We start from the raw sequence: 12,818 nt of genomic DNA, 5'->3' as shown, positions 1-12,818 counted from the left end.
CCTGCATTGGCAGGCGGACTCTCAACCACTGCGCCACCAGGGAGGCCCTCTTTTGTTCTTTTTTAATCAAAGGAATGCAATGATTATGTCTGTGTTTTAGAAAGAGTAATCTGATGGCAAGGAAAAATGGACTGAATGGAAGAGGCTGGAGGCATACAGAAGGGAGTCAGGACTCAGTTGCAGTGTCTGATATCAAGGCCTGAACTAGGATGATGGTAGCGAGGATGGAGGAAAGGGAACCGAGGAACATGTGGACTAGAGCTTATTTTCATAGCCGATGTCTATTTCCCTTTGGGCATAATATTTTGAAAGATGAATAATGCTGCTGGTTTTGCTTGGAGAGAGTATTTGGAAAGTCAGGATCTCTGCTTACAACTCAGTGGTCTTCCACACAGGGCAAATCAGACACACTGAGACCGTAAGAGGATACACATACCAAAAAAGTTTGGACACTTTAGTGTTTTCCTGGCCATCCCATTTGTGAAACTATGCCATGTATAGCTGTGTGCCTTCTTTCTACCTCAAAGACAGGATGCCAGCTGCATTTTAATAACAGGTACCTTTCTGAGATTTGAAAATGTCCACAGAAAGCCACAAAACTTGACCTGACCCAAATAAAACTAAACAAAAGCTGAGGCAAGCTCACATTCTGCATGTCCTACCTTCTAGCCTTAACAAACATGACAAAGGAAACTTGCTGACACCTCCAACCCTTTTCACATGAATTCCGTTTGCCTGGAAAGCTCCCCCTTCCATTATCCTCCTCTGTGAAGCAGCTCAGATCCACCTCTCCCAAGGCAAAGCTAGATATGCACTGCTTTCTGCTAGTGCCCTTCATATTTCTCTGTTATAGCACTTGTCATCTATTTAATAGCTACTTGGTTATTTATCTTTCTCCCTCACCTGTGCTGTGAGCTATTTCTTTAAAGGTAAATCTTTAACTTTCCTCATGTATTTATCTCCAGTGCCAGGTAAGACACCAAATATATACATAAATGTTTGTTGAGTAACTTGCAGTCAGCACATAAACACATGATAAAAAGACTTCAGTCAGGAAATTTAAATGAAAATATGTTTAAAAAATATTTAAAATTTTAAAAAAGTAATAAAAATAATATATTCACATTGTTTATAAGGTCAAAAAATGCTGTAATGCTTATTATGAAAACTCCCAATCTCCAGTTCCACCCATTCTTAACCTCAAACTCCCTGCCCAAACTCTTTTAGCTATTTCTTCTAGTATTTACTTCCATTAAAAAATAATATAGTTATACTGATTCTTTTTGATTTATCAGTTTTAGACATTATCTTTTGAATTCCTATTTTGGAAGATGAGGATTCATCTCTTCCATCACCGTAGGCCCCTATTTCCTCTCCCTTATGTAGTTAAAATAAAACTTTTGACTAATTCAAAATTCATTTTTTGAATTAGTGTTAAGCATTGGTTGCTGCTAAGCTAAGTTCTGTACTATAATTATATTTCCTTTCTTGTACATACTTTTCTTACTGGAGACATTAATAATTTTATTTTTTCATTTGCTTAGTTCTCTATGTCACTATTTTCTACATTATCAAATATATCAGATAATGTATCTGTTCCATTTATTTTCCTGAAGACATAAGTCCTGGAGCCCTCTATTCTCCTGTTCCAATCTTTTTACGTGCTAAACAGTGGTTATCCTAGGAATCCCTTTTAAAATCATCATGGGGATTCTCTTTGCCTCTCTCCTGTGTTATACTTCCTGTTTCTTTTTTTTTTACAAATCCCATGTTTCTCTCTCTCTCTCTCTCTCTCTCTCTCTCTCTCTCTCTCTCTCTCTTTTATTTTTAAACTCCCTCATTTTGGTGGCACATATCCCGTAGGAGCTTTCTGGAAAAGAGGTATGGGAAGTAATATTTTTTTAAGACTTTGCAAGTCTCAATGTGCCTTAATTTTACCTTCACACTTGATTGGTAGTTCTCTGGATATAGAATTCTAGGTTGAAAAAAGTTGCACAGAACTTTTAAAGCATTGCTACTTTGTATCCTAGTTTCTAGTATTTGTTGTTGAGAAATTTAATATCATTCAATCTCTCTCAGTCCCTTGCATGATACCATTATTTTCCCCTGGAAGTCTGAGCATATTTTTTTTAATCTCCTAGTGCTCTGAAATTTCTTAATGATGCACCTTGACATAGTTTTTGTTTTTGTTATTTAAAACCATTGTGCTCAGCCCTTGATAAGCCTTTACAAACTGGAAATATGTATTCTTTAGTCTGGAAATTTCTTCTTGTATTCTTTCTTTAATAATTTTTCTCTTTTTTTTTCTTTAACATCTTTATTGGAGTATAATTGCTTTACAATGGTGTGTTAGTTTCTGCTTTATAACAAAGTGAATAAGTAATACATATACATAGGTTCCCATATCTCTTCCCTCTTGAGTCTCCCTCCCTCCCACCCTCCCATTCTGACCCCTCTAAGGTGGTCACAAAGCACCAAGCTGATCTCCCTGTGCTATGTGGCTGCTTCCCACTAGCTATCTATTTTACGTTTGGTAGTGTATATATGTCCATGCCACTCTCTCACTTTGTCACACCTTACCCTTCCCCCCACCATATCCTCAAGTCAATTCTCTAGTAATTGACTCTGTATCTTTATTCCCATCTTACCCCTAGGTTCTTCATGACATTTTTTTTTTCTTAGATTCCATATATATGTGTTAGCATATGGCATTTGTCTTTCTCTTTCTGACTTACTTCATTCTGTATGACAGACTCTAGTTCCATCCACCTCACTACAAATAACTCAATTTCGTTTCTTTTTATGGCTGAGTAATATTCCATTGTATATATGTGCCACATCTTCTTTACCCATTCATCCGATGATGGACAATTAGGTTGCTTCCATCTCCTGGCTATTGTAAATAGAGCTGCAATGAACATTTTGGTACATGTCTCTTTTTGAATTATGGTTTTCTCAGGGTATATGCCCAGTAGTGGGATTGCTGGGTCATATGGTAGTTCTATTTGTAGATTTTTATGGAACCCCCATACTGTTCTCCATAGTGGCTGTACCAATTCACATTCCCACCAGCAGTGCAAGAGTGTTCCCTTTTCTCCACACCCTCTCCAGCATTTATTGTTTCTAGATATTTTTTGATGATGGCCATTCTGACCGGTGTGAGATGATATCTCATTGTAGTTTTGATTTGCATTTCTCTAATGATTAATGATGTTGAGCATTCTTTCATTTGTTTCTTGGCAATCTGTATATCTTCTTTGGAGAAATGTCTATTTAGGTCTTCTGCCCATTTTTGGATTGGGTTGTTTGTGTTTTTGTTATTGAGCTGCATGAGCTGCATGTAAATTTTGGAGATTAATCCTTTGTCAGTTGCTCCATTTGCAAATATTTCCTCCCATTCTGAGGGTTGTCTTTTGGTCTTGTTTATGGTTTCCTTTGCTGTGCAAAAGCTTTGCAGTTTCATTAGGTCCCATTTGTTTATTTTTGTTTTTATTTCCATTTCTCTAGGAGGTTGGTCAAAAAGGATCTTGCTGTGATTTATGTCAGAGTGTTCTGCCTATGTTTTCCTCTAAGAGCTTGATAGTTTCTGGCCTTACATTTAGGTCTTTAATCCATTTTGAGCTTATTTGTGTGTATGGTGTTAGGGAGTGTTCTAATCTCATATTTTTATATGTACCTGTTCAGTTTTCCCAGCACCACTTATTGAAGAGGCTGTCCTTTCTCCACTGTACATTCCTGCCTCCTTTATCAAAGATAAGAGGACCATATGTGCGTGGGTTTATCTCTGGGCTTTCTATCCTATTCCATTGATCTATCTTTCTGTTTTTGTGCCAGTACAACACTGTCTTGATTACTGTAGCTTTGTAGTATAGTCTGAAGTCAGGGAGCCTGATTCCTCCAGCTCCATTTTTCGTTCTCAAGATTGCTTTGGCTATTCGGGGTCTTTTGTGTTTCTATACAAATTGTGAATTTTTTTGTTTTAGTTCTGTGAAAAATGCCAGTGGTAGTTTGACAGGGATTGCATTGAATCTGTAGATTGCTTTGGGTAGTAGAGTCATTTTCACAATGTTCATTCTCCCAATCCAAGAACATGGCATACCTCTCCATCTATTTGTATTGTCTTTAATTTCTTTCATCAGTGTCTTATAATTTTCTGCATATAGGACTTTTGTCACCTTAGGTAGGTTTATTCCTAGATATTTTATTCTTTTTGTTGCAATGGTAAATGGGAGTGTTTTCTTGATTTCACTTTCAGATTTTTCATCATTAGTGTATAGGAATGCAGACATTTCTGTGCATTAATTTTGTATCCTGCTACTTTACCAAATTCATTGATTAGCTCTAGTAGTTTTCTGGTAGCATCTTTAGGATTCTCTATGTATAGTATCATGTCATCTGCAAACAGTGACAGCTTTACTTCTTCTTTTCTGATTTGGATTCCTTTTATTTCCTTTTCTTCTCTGATTGCTGTGGCTAAAACTTCCAAAACTATGTTGAATAAGAGTGGAGAGAGTGGGCAACCTTGTCTTGTTCCTGATCTTAGTGGAAATGGCTTCAGTTTTTCACCATTGAGGATGATATTGACTGTGGATTTGTCATATGTGGCCTTTATTATTTTGAGGTATGTTCCCTGTATGCCTACTTTCTGCAGGGTTTTTTTTTTTTAATCATAAATGGGTGTTGAATTTTGTCAAAAGATTTCTCTGCATCTATTGAGATGATCATATGGTTTTTCTCCTTCAATTTGTTAATGTGGTTTATCACATTGATTGTTTGTGTATATTGAAGAATACTTGCATTCTTGGGATAAACCCCACTTGATCACGGTGTATGATCTTTTTAATGTGCTGTTGGATTCTGTTTGCTAGTATTTTGTTGAGGATTTTTACATCTATGTTCATCAGTGATATTGGCCTGTAGTTTTCTTTTTTTGTGACATCTTTGCCTGATTTTGGTATCAGGGTCATGGTGGCCTCACAGAATGAGCCTGGGAATGTTCCTCCCTCTCTATGTTTTGGAAGAGTTTGAGAAGGATAGTTGTTAGCTCCTCTCCAAAAGCGATAAAATTTGCCCGTGAAGCCATCTGGTCCTGGGTTTTTGCCTGCCAGAAGATTTTTAATCACCGTTTGAATTTCAGTGCTTATGATTGGTCTGTTTATATTTTCCACCTCTCCCTGGTTCAGTCTTGGAAGGTTGTGCCCCTCCAAGAACACGTCCATTTCTTCCAGGTTGTCCATTCTACTGGCACATAGTTGCCTGTCATAATCACTCACGATCCTTTGTATCTCTGCAGTGTCAGTTGTTACTTCTCCTTTTTCATCTCCAATTCCATTGATCTGAGTCCCTCCCCTTTTTTCTTGATGAGTCTAGCTAATGGTCTATCAATTCTGTTTATCTTCTCAAAGAAGCTGCCACTAGTTTCATTGATCTTTGCCAATGTTTCCTTCATTTCTTTTTCATTTATTTTTGATCTCTTCCCTATGATTTCTTTCCTTCTGTCAACCCTGGGTTTTTTTGGTTCTTCTTTCTCTAATTGCTTCAGGTGTATGGCTAGGTTGTTTAATTGAGATGTTTCTTGTTTCTTGAGGCAGGATCGCATTGCCACAAACCTCCCTCCCAGAACTGCTTTTACTGCATCCCACAGGCCCTGGGTCATCGCGTTTTCATTGTCATCCATTTCCAGGTATTTCTTGACCTCCTCCTTGATTTCCTTAGTGATCTCTTGGTCATTTAGCAGTGCCCTGTTAGCCTCCATGTGTTTGTATTTTTTACAGATCTTTTCCTGTAATTGACATCTAGTCTCATAGCATTGTGGTCAGAAAAGATACTTGATGTGATTTCAACCTTCTTAAATTTACCAAGGCTTGATTTGCCACAGAAGATATGGTCTATCCTGTAGAATGCTCCGTGAGCACTGGAGAAGAAAGTGTATTCTGTTGTTTTGAGATGGAATGTCCTATAAATATCAATCAAGTCCATCTTGTTTAATGTATCATTTAAAGCTTGTGTTTCCTTATTTATTTTCATTTTTGATGATCTGTTCATTGGTGAAAGTGGGGTGTTAAAGTCCCCTACTATTTTTGTGTTACTATTGATTTCCCCTTCCATGGCCGTTAGCATTGGCCTCATGTACCATGGTGCTCCTATGTTGGGTGCACAAATATTTACAATTGTTATATCTTCTTCTGTGACTGATCCCTTGATCATCATGTAGTGTCCTTCCTTGTCTCTTGTGGTAGTCTTTATCTTAAAGTCTATTTTTTTCTGATATGAGAATTGCTACACCAGCTTTCCTTTGATTTCCATTTGCATGGAATATCTTTTTCCATCCCCTCACTTTCAGTCTGCATATGTCCCCAGGTGTAAAGTGGGTTTCTCGTAGACAGCATATACATGGGTCTTATTTTTGTATCCATTCAGCCAGTCTATGTCTCTTGGTTGGAGCATTTAATCCATTTACATTTAAGGTAGTTATCGATATGTATGTTCCTATTACCATTTTCTTAACGTTTGGGGTTTTTTATTGTAGGTCTTTTCCTTCTCTTGTGTCTCCTACCTAGAGAAGCCCCTTTAGCATTTGTTGTAAAGCTGGTTTGGTGGTGCCAAATTCTCTTAGCTTTTGCTTGTCTGTAAAGGTTTTAATTTTTCCATCAAATCTGAATGAGATCCTTGCTGGGTAGAGTAATCTTGGTTGTAGGTTTTTCTCCTTCATCACTTTAAATATGTCCTGACACTCCCCTCTGGCCTGCAGAGTCTCCATCGAAAGACCAGCTCTCAACCCCATGGGGATTCCCTGGTATGTTATTTGTTGCTTTTCCCTTGCTGCTTTCAATATTCTTTCTCTGTATTCAGTTTTTGATAGTTTGATTAATATGTGTCTTGGTGCATTTCTCCTTGGATTTATCCTGCATGGGGCTTTGTGCTTCCTGGACCTGATTATTTCCTTCCTCATATTAGGAAGATTGCAATTATAATCTCCTCAAATATTTTCTAGTATCTTTTTTTTTCTCTTCTTCCTCTGGGACTGCCATAAGTCAAATGTTGCATTTAATGTTGTCCCAGAGTTCTCTGAGACTGTCCTCAATTCTTTTCATTCTTTTTTCTTTATTCTGTTCTGTCATAGTTATTTCCACTATTTTATCTTCCAGGTCACTTATCCATTCTTCTGCCTCAGTTACTCTGCTATTGATTCCTTCCAGAGAATCTTTAACTTCATTTATTGTGCTGTTCATCATTGTTTATTCGCTCTTTCGTTCTTCTAGGTCCTGCCTAAATGTTTCTTGTATTTTCTCCATTCTGTTTCCTAGATTTTGGATCATCTTTACTATCATTACTCTGAATTCTTTTTCAGGTAGGCTGCCTATCTCCTCTTCATTTGTTTGGTCTGGTAGTCTGGTTTTTACCTTGCTCCTTCATCTGCTGCATATTTCTCTGTCTTCTCATTTTGCTTAACTTACTGTGTTTGGGGTCTCTTTTTCACAGGCTGCAGGTTTGTAGTTCCCGTTGTTTTTGGTGTCTGTCCCCAGTGGGTAAAGCTTGTTCAGTGGGTTGTGTAGTCTTCCTGGTGGAGGGGGCTAGTGCCTGTGTTCTGGTGGATGAAGCTGGATCTGGTCTTTCTGGTGGGCAGGTACACATCTGGCGGTGTGTTTTCGGGTGTCTGTGGCCTTATTATGATTTTAGGCCACCTCTCTGCTAATGGGTGGGGTTGTGTTCCTGTCTTGCTAGTTGTTTGGCATAGGGCGTCCAGCACTGTAGCTTGCTGGTCATTGAGTGGAATTGGGTCTTAGCATTGAGATGGAGATCTCTGGGAGAGCTTTCGCCATTTGATATTACGTGGAGCTGGGAGGTCTCTGGTGGACCAGTGTCCTGAACTTGGCTCTCCCACCTCAAAGGCTCAGGCCTGACACCTGGCTGGACCACCAAGATCCTGTCAGCCACACAGCTCAGAAGAAAAGGGAGGAAAAAAGAAAGAAAGATAAATAAATAAATAAAATAAAATAACGTTAATAAAATAAAAAATTTTAAAAATTATTAAAAAGAAAATTAAAACGTAATTTAAAAAAGAAAGAAAGAAGAGAGCAACCAAACCAAAAAACAAATCCACCAATGATAACAAATGCTAAAAACTATACTAAAAAAAACCCCCCAAAAAACAAAAAAACAAAACCCAGACAGACAGAACCCTAGGACAAACGGTAAAAGCAAAGCTACACAGACAAAATCACACAAAGAAGCATACACATACAAACTCACAAAAAGAGAAAAAGGAAAAAATATATATATTAAAAAAAGGAAGAGAGCAACCAAATCAATAAAGAAATCTACCAGTGATAATAAGCTCTAAATACTAAATTAAGATAAACATAAAACCAGAAACAAATTAAACACAGAAAGCAAACCCAAGTCTACAGTTGCTCCCAAAGTCCACTGCCTCAATTTTGGGATGATTCGTTGTCTATACAGGTATTCCAGAGATGCAGGGTACATCAAGTTGATTGTAGAGATTTAATCTGCTGCTCCTGAGGCTGCTGGGAGAGATTTCCCTTTCTCTTCTTTGTTCGCACAGCTTCTGGGGTTCAACTTCGGATTTGGCCCCACCTCTGCATGTAGGTCACCTGAGGATGTCTGTTCTTTGCTCAGACAGGATGGGGTTAAAGTAGCAGCTGATTTGGGGGCTCTGGCTCACTCAGGCCGGGGGGGGAGGGAGAGGCATGGAATGCGGGGTGAGCCTGCAGCGGCAGAGACCAACATGGCGTTACAACAGCCTGAGGCATGCCATGTATTCTCCCAGGGAAGTTGTCCCTGGATCATGGGACCATGCAGTGGTGGGCTGCACAGGCTCCCAGTAGGGGAGGTGTGGATAGTGACCTGTGCTTGCACACAGGATTCTTGGTGGCTATAGCAGCAGCCTTAGCATTTCATACCCATCTCTGGTGTCCGTGCTGATAGCTGCAACTCGTACCTGTCTCTGGAGCTCGTTTAAGTGGTGCTCTGAATCTCCTCTCCTCGTTTACCCTGAAACAATGGTCTCTTGCCTCTTAGGCAGGTCCAGACATATTCCCGTACTCCCTCTCGGCTAGCTGTGGTGCACCAGCCCCCTTCAGGCTGCGTTCACACAGCCAACCCCAATCCTCTTCCTGGGATCTGTCCTCCGAAAGCCTGAGCCTCAGCTCCCATCCCCCACCTGTCCCGGTGGGTGAGCAGACAAGCCTCTCTGGCCAGTGAGTGCTGGTTGGCACCGATCCTCTGTGGGGGAATCTCTCTGCTTTGCCCTCTGCATCCCCTTTGCTGTGCTCTCCTCCATGGCTCTGAAGCTTCCCCCCCGCCCCCCCACTCACCCCCATCTTCACCAGTGAAGGGGCTTCCTAGTGTGTGGAAACTCTTCCTCCTTCACAGCTCCCTCCCAGAGGTGCAGGTCCTGTCTCTATTCTTTTGTCTCTGTTTTTTCTTTTTTCTTTTGCCCTTGCCAGGTATGAGGGGAGTTTCTTGCCTTTTGGGAAGTCTGAGGTCTTCTGCCAGCGTTCAGTAGGTGTTCTGTAGGAGTTGTTCCACATGTAGATGTATTTCTGATGTCTTTGTGGGGAGGAAGGTGACCTCCACATCTCACTCCTCTGCCATCTTGAAGGTCCCCCTCATTCATTATTGTTATCAACATAAATTAATATAATTCCTTTGGAATATAGAAATCTATATTGAGTCATAAAAATACTTTGACCTTTAACTAATTATCCTATGAAATTTTTAGGGGAAAAATTTAATCAACAAAAATGTTATTAATTTTAACGAAAAATTAAAGGCAATGAAAATTTCTAACAATCTTAAGATGTTAAAATTCAGTAGATGTCTAGTTTGAGATGCTAGTATTATATAGTAATTATTTTCCAACATGGATTACATTAACAGTTAAATATTATAATATAACACTAAGTGCAAAGAAAATACAAACATATGTTCACTGGGGGTAAGCAATGTAAACTTTATATGCTATAAAGGGAATATACAAAAATAGAACCAGTTGTTTTAGCAAGGTAGAATTAGGAAGGTTTTGTTTTTCTTTTAAAAAAATTCCTTTTATGTTGCAATAAAAATGTTTTTATAATTAAAAAAAAAACTTCTCAAGCCTAAAGCTGACAAAAATCATAGTGATTGTGTCTACCAGACCCCTTAGATGAAGATGAAAACTAAACCATTCAGTCAAACATCTGAAAGTTTCAGAACAGCCAGGTCTTTGATGTTGGGTAGACTAAACAACCAGATGTTTGACTGAAGTTTTCTATTTTCATCTGAAGGCTGACATCATGTAACTATAGCCTGAGTGCATTACTGTTGTCAGTCACCATAAAGTTCAATGAGTTGTTAACATGGCCCCATGCAGCTCTCCTGGCCTTCCTCATTTGGTACTCAAAAATATGATCTTTAACTTTCTTTTTGCTTTAAGGTGTTATATAACTCTGCTTATTCTTCATTGTCTAAAGAATAAAGGTTTAACAATTCATAATGTGGCCCCAACTGGCATCACCAGCCCCATCTCTCATCATTTCCTTCCCTCACAAGGGAAGGGGCTTGCTCTAGATGCTAGAAATATAGACCCTGACCCTCAAGATACTCATATTTGTATTATTATTATTATCTTTGGCTAGAGAACATTAGTGTTATCATTCATTGAGCTATTATGCTCCAGAGTGCTAGGGCTTAGTATACACTATTGAGTTTAACCTTCACCATATCTTTCTGTGGCATTATTTCCATTTTAGCAGTAGAGAAAGAGAAGCTACAGAGGTTAAGGATCTTGCCCCAAATTATATAACCAGTAAATTACAGAGCCAGAACTCAGTCTATTGGACTCCAAAGCTTATGCTCTTAATCACAACACCACTGAGACATGTTTACTAATAAATTTACTAAGGTATTATGGTGGCTGTGTGGTAGTATGGAGAGAATGAGGTCTATAAAATGGCAGTAAATAAAGTAGAAATAGGCAAAGGTTTAGTCCAAGTACCATTTATAGAAGGCCTAGTATGTTCTGGGCCCTATCCTAAGTACTAGGGACACAAAAAAGTCAAATATCATCTTTGCCCTGAAGGAGAAATCAGTTTAATAAGGGTGTTAAGAACCCAAAATTAGGTGGAAAATTCAGGTGGTTCTAGAAATGGAACCCAAAGAAGTGATGGTGTCACATATGGCCAGGGCTGGGCTGGGGTAAAGAGTCATGAGGTAAAAGCTCCAGGAAGAGGAGAAAGGAAATAGAGAGCTCCCCAGATACCAAGGAATCTGGGAAGAAGTGCCCAGAGCGGTCTGAAACACATGACAGGCACAACTGTTTAAAACAATAATGAAACACTGAAACACGTGACAGGCACAACTGTTTAAAACAACAACGAAGATTTATTTATTTTACTAGTTCCTGTTGTTGCCTCTACTGGTCACCAGGGATTTGGATTAGAGTCAGACACAGTCCCTACCAGTAGTGGTCATTGGGGTTGTCTCATTCTTTCTACAAATAAGTATGGAGAAGATATTATGATTGAGGCTTTGATCTAGGCACTGGGGATACAACAGTAAACAAAACAGACATGGCTTCATGGAGCTTACGTTCTATTAGGGAGAGACAGACAAATAAATATGTAAAATATATAGTATTTTAGAAGGTGATGAGAATCAGGAAGAAAACTAAAGAAGAGAAGGGGGCAGGAAGTATCAATGAGATAGCAAGATCAGGAAAGGCCCCTCTAGGAAGATGATATTTGAGCAAAGACCTTGCATTTTCACAAAAAGGAGAGCATTCTAGGTAGAGGAAAGAGTAAGTACAAAGGGCCTGAGTCTGAAGAGTGCTTGGCGTGATCCAAAAACAGCAAAAAGGCCAGCGTAACTGGGAAAGATTAAGTATTATAAGAATTTTGACTCTTATTCTGAGAGAGATTGGTAGCCACTGGATGGTTTTTGAACAAAGAAGTGTTATGATCTGCTTTATGATGTCACATTTTTATTCTGGTTGCTATGTTGATAATAGACTGAAGAAGGATAAGGGTGGAGGTAGGGAAACCAGTTAGGTGGTATTGTAGGGGAGAGATGATGGTGGCTAGGATCAGGATGATAGCAGTAGAGGTACTGAGTGGTCTGATTCTGAATATACTGTATTTTAAAGGAAGAGCTTGTAAAGTTTGCTGATGGATCAAATTGAGGTGTGAAAGAGTGGAGTCAAGGATGACACCAAGGTTTTACTCTAAGGAAATGTAAAGGTGGAATTGTAATTCACTTTGGTGAATAAGACTGAGGAAGAAGCAGGTTTTAAGGGAAAGATCTGGAGCTTAGTTTGGACATGTATATTAAATATTCAGGTGGAGATGATGAGTAAGCAATTGGATTATATGGGTCTGGAGTTCAGGGGAGAGGTCCAGGCTAGAGATAAAAATTTGGGATTCATCAGCACGTAGATGATTATTTGAAGCTACATGAAGTCACCAAGGGAGTGTATACAAGAAAAACGACCAAGGACTGAGCTCTTGGCACTCCAAGATTTAGAGGTCAGGACATAAGAAACCAGAATAGAAGACTGAGGAAGAATTATTAAAATTAGAAAGAAAACTAGGAGAGGGTAGATTTTAAGAATCAAAAGAAGGCAATGTTCCTGGGAAAGGGAGTGATCAACTCAGTTATGTGCTGCTGAGAATTGACTGTTGGGCTTAACAATATGGAGGTCATTGGTGACCTTGACAAGAAATTCCTATGGAATGTTGGGGGCATAGCCAGACTGGAAAGTTTAAGTGAGATTTAGAGGAAAAGAAGAGACAAAGTGAGATTAGATAAGACTTTTGAGG

This window comes from Mesoplodon mirus (assembly GCF_964341445.2).
Source record: "Mesoplodon mirus genome assembly, chromosome: 3".
NCBI lineage: Eukaryota > Metazoa > Chordata > Mammalia > Artiodactyla > Ziphiidae > Mesoplodon > Mesoplodon mirus.
The sequence above is the reverse complement of the archived record's forward strand: the minus strand, read 5'-3'. Positions refer to the sequence as shown.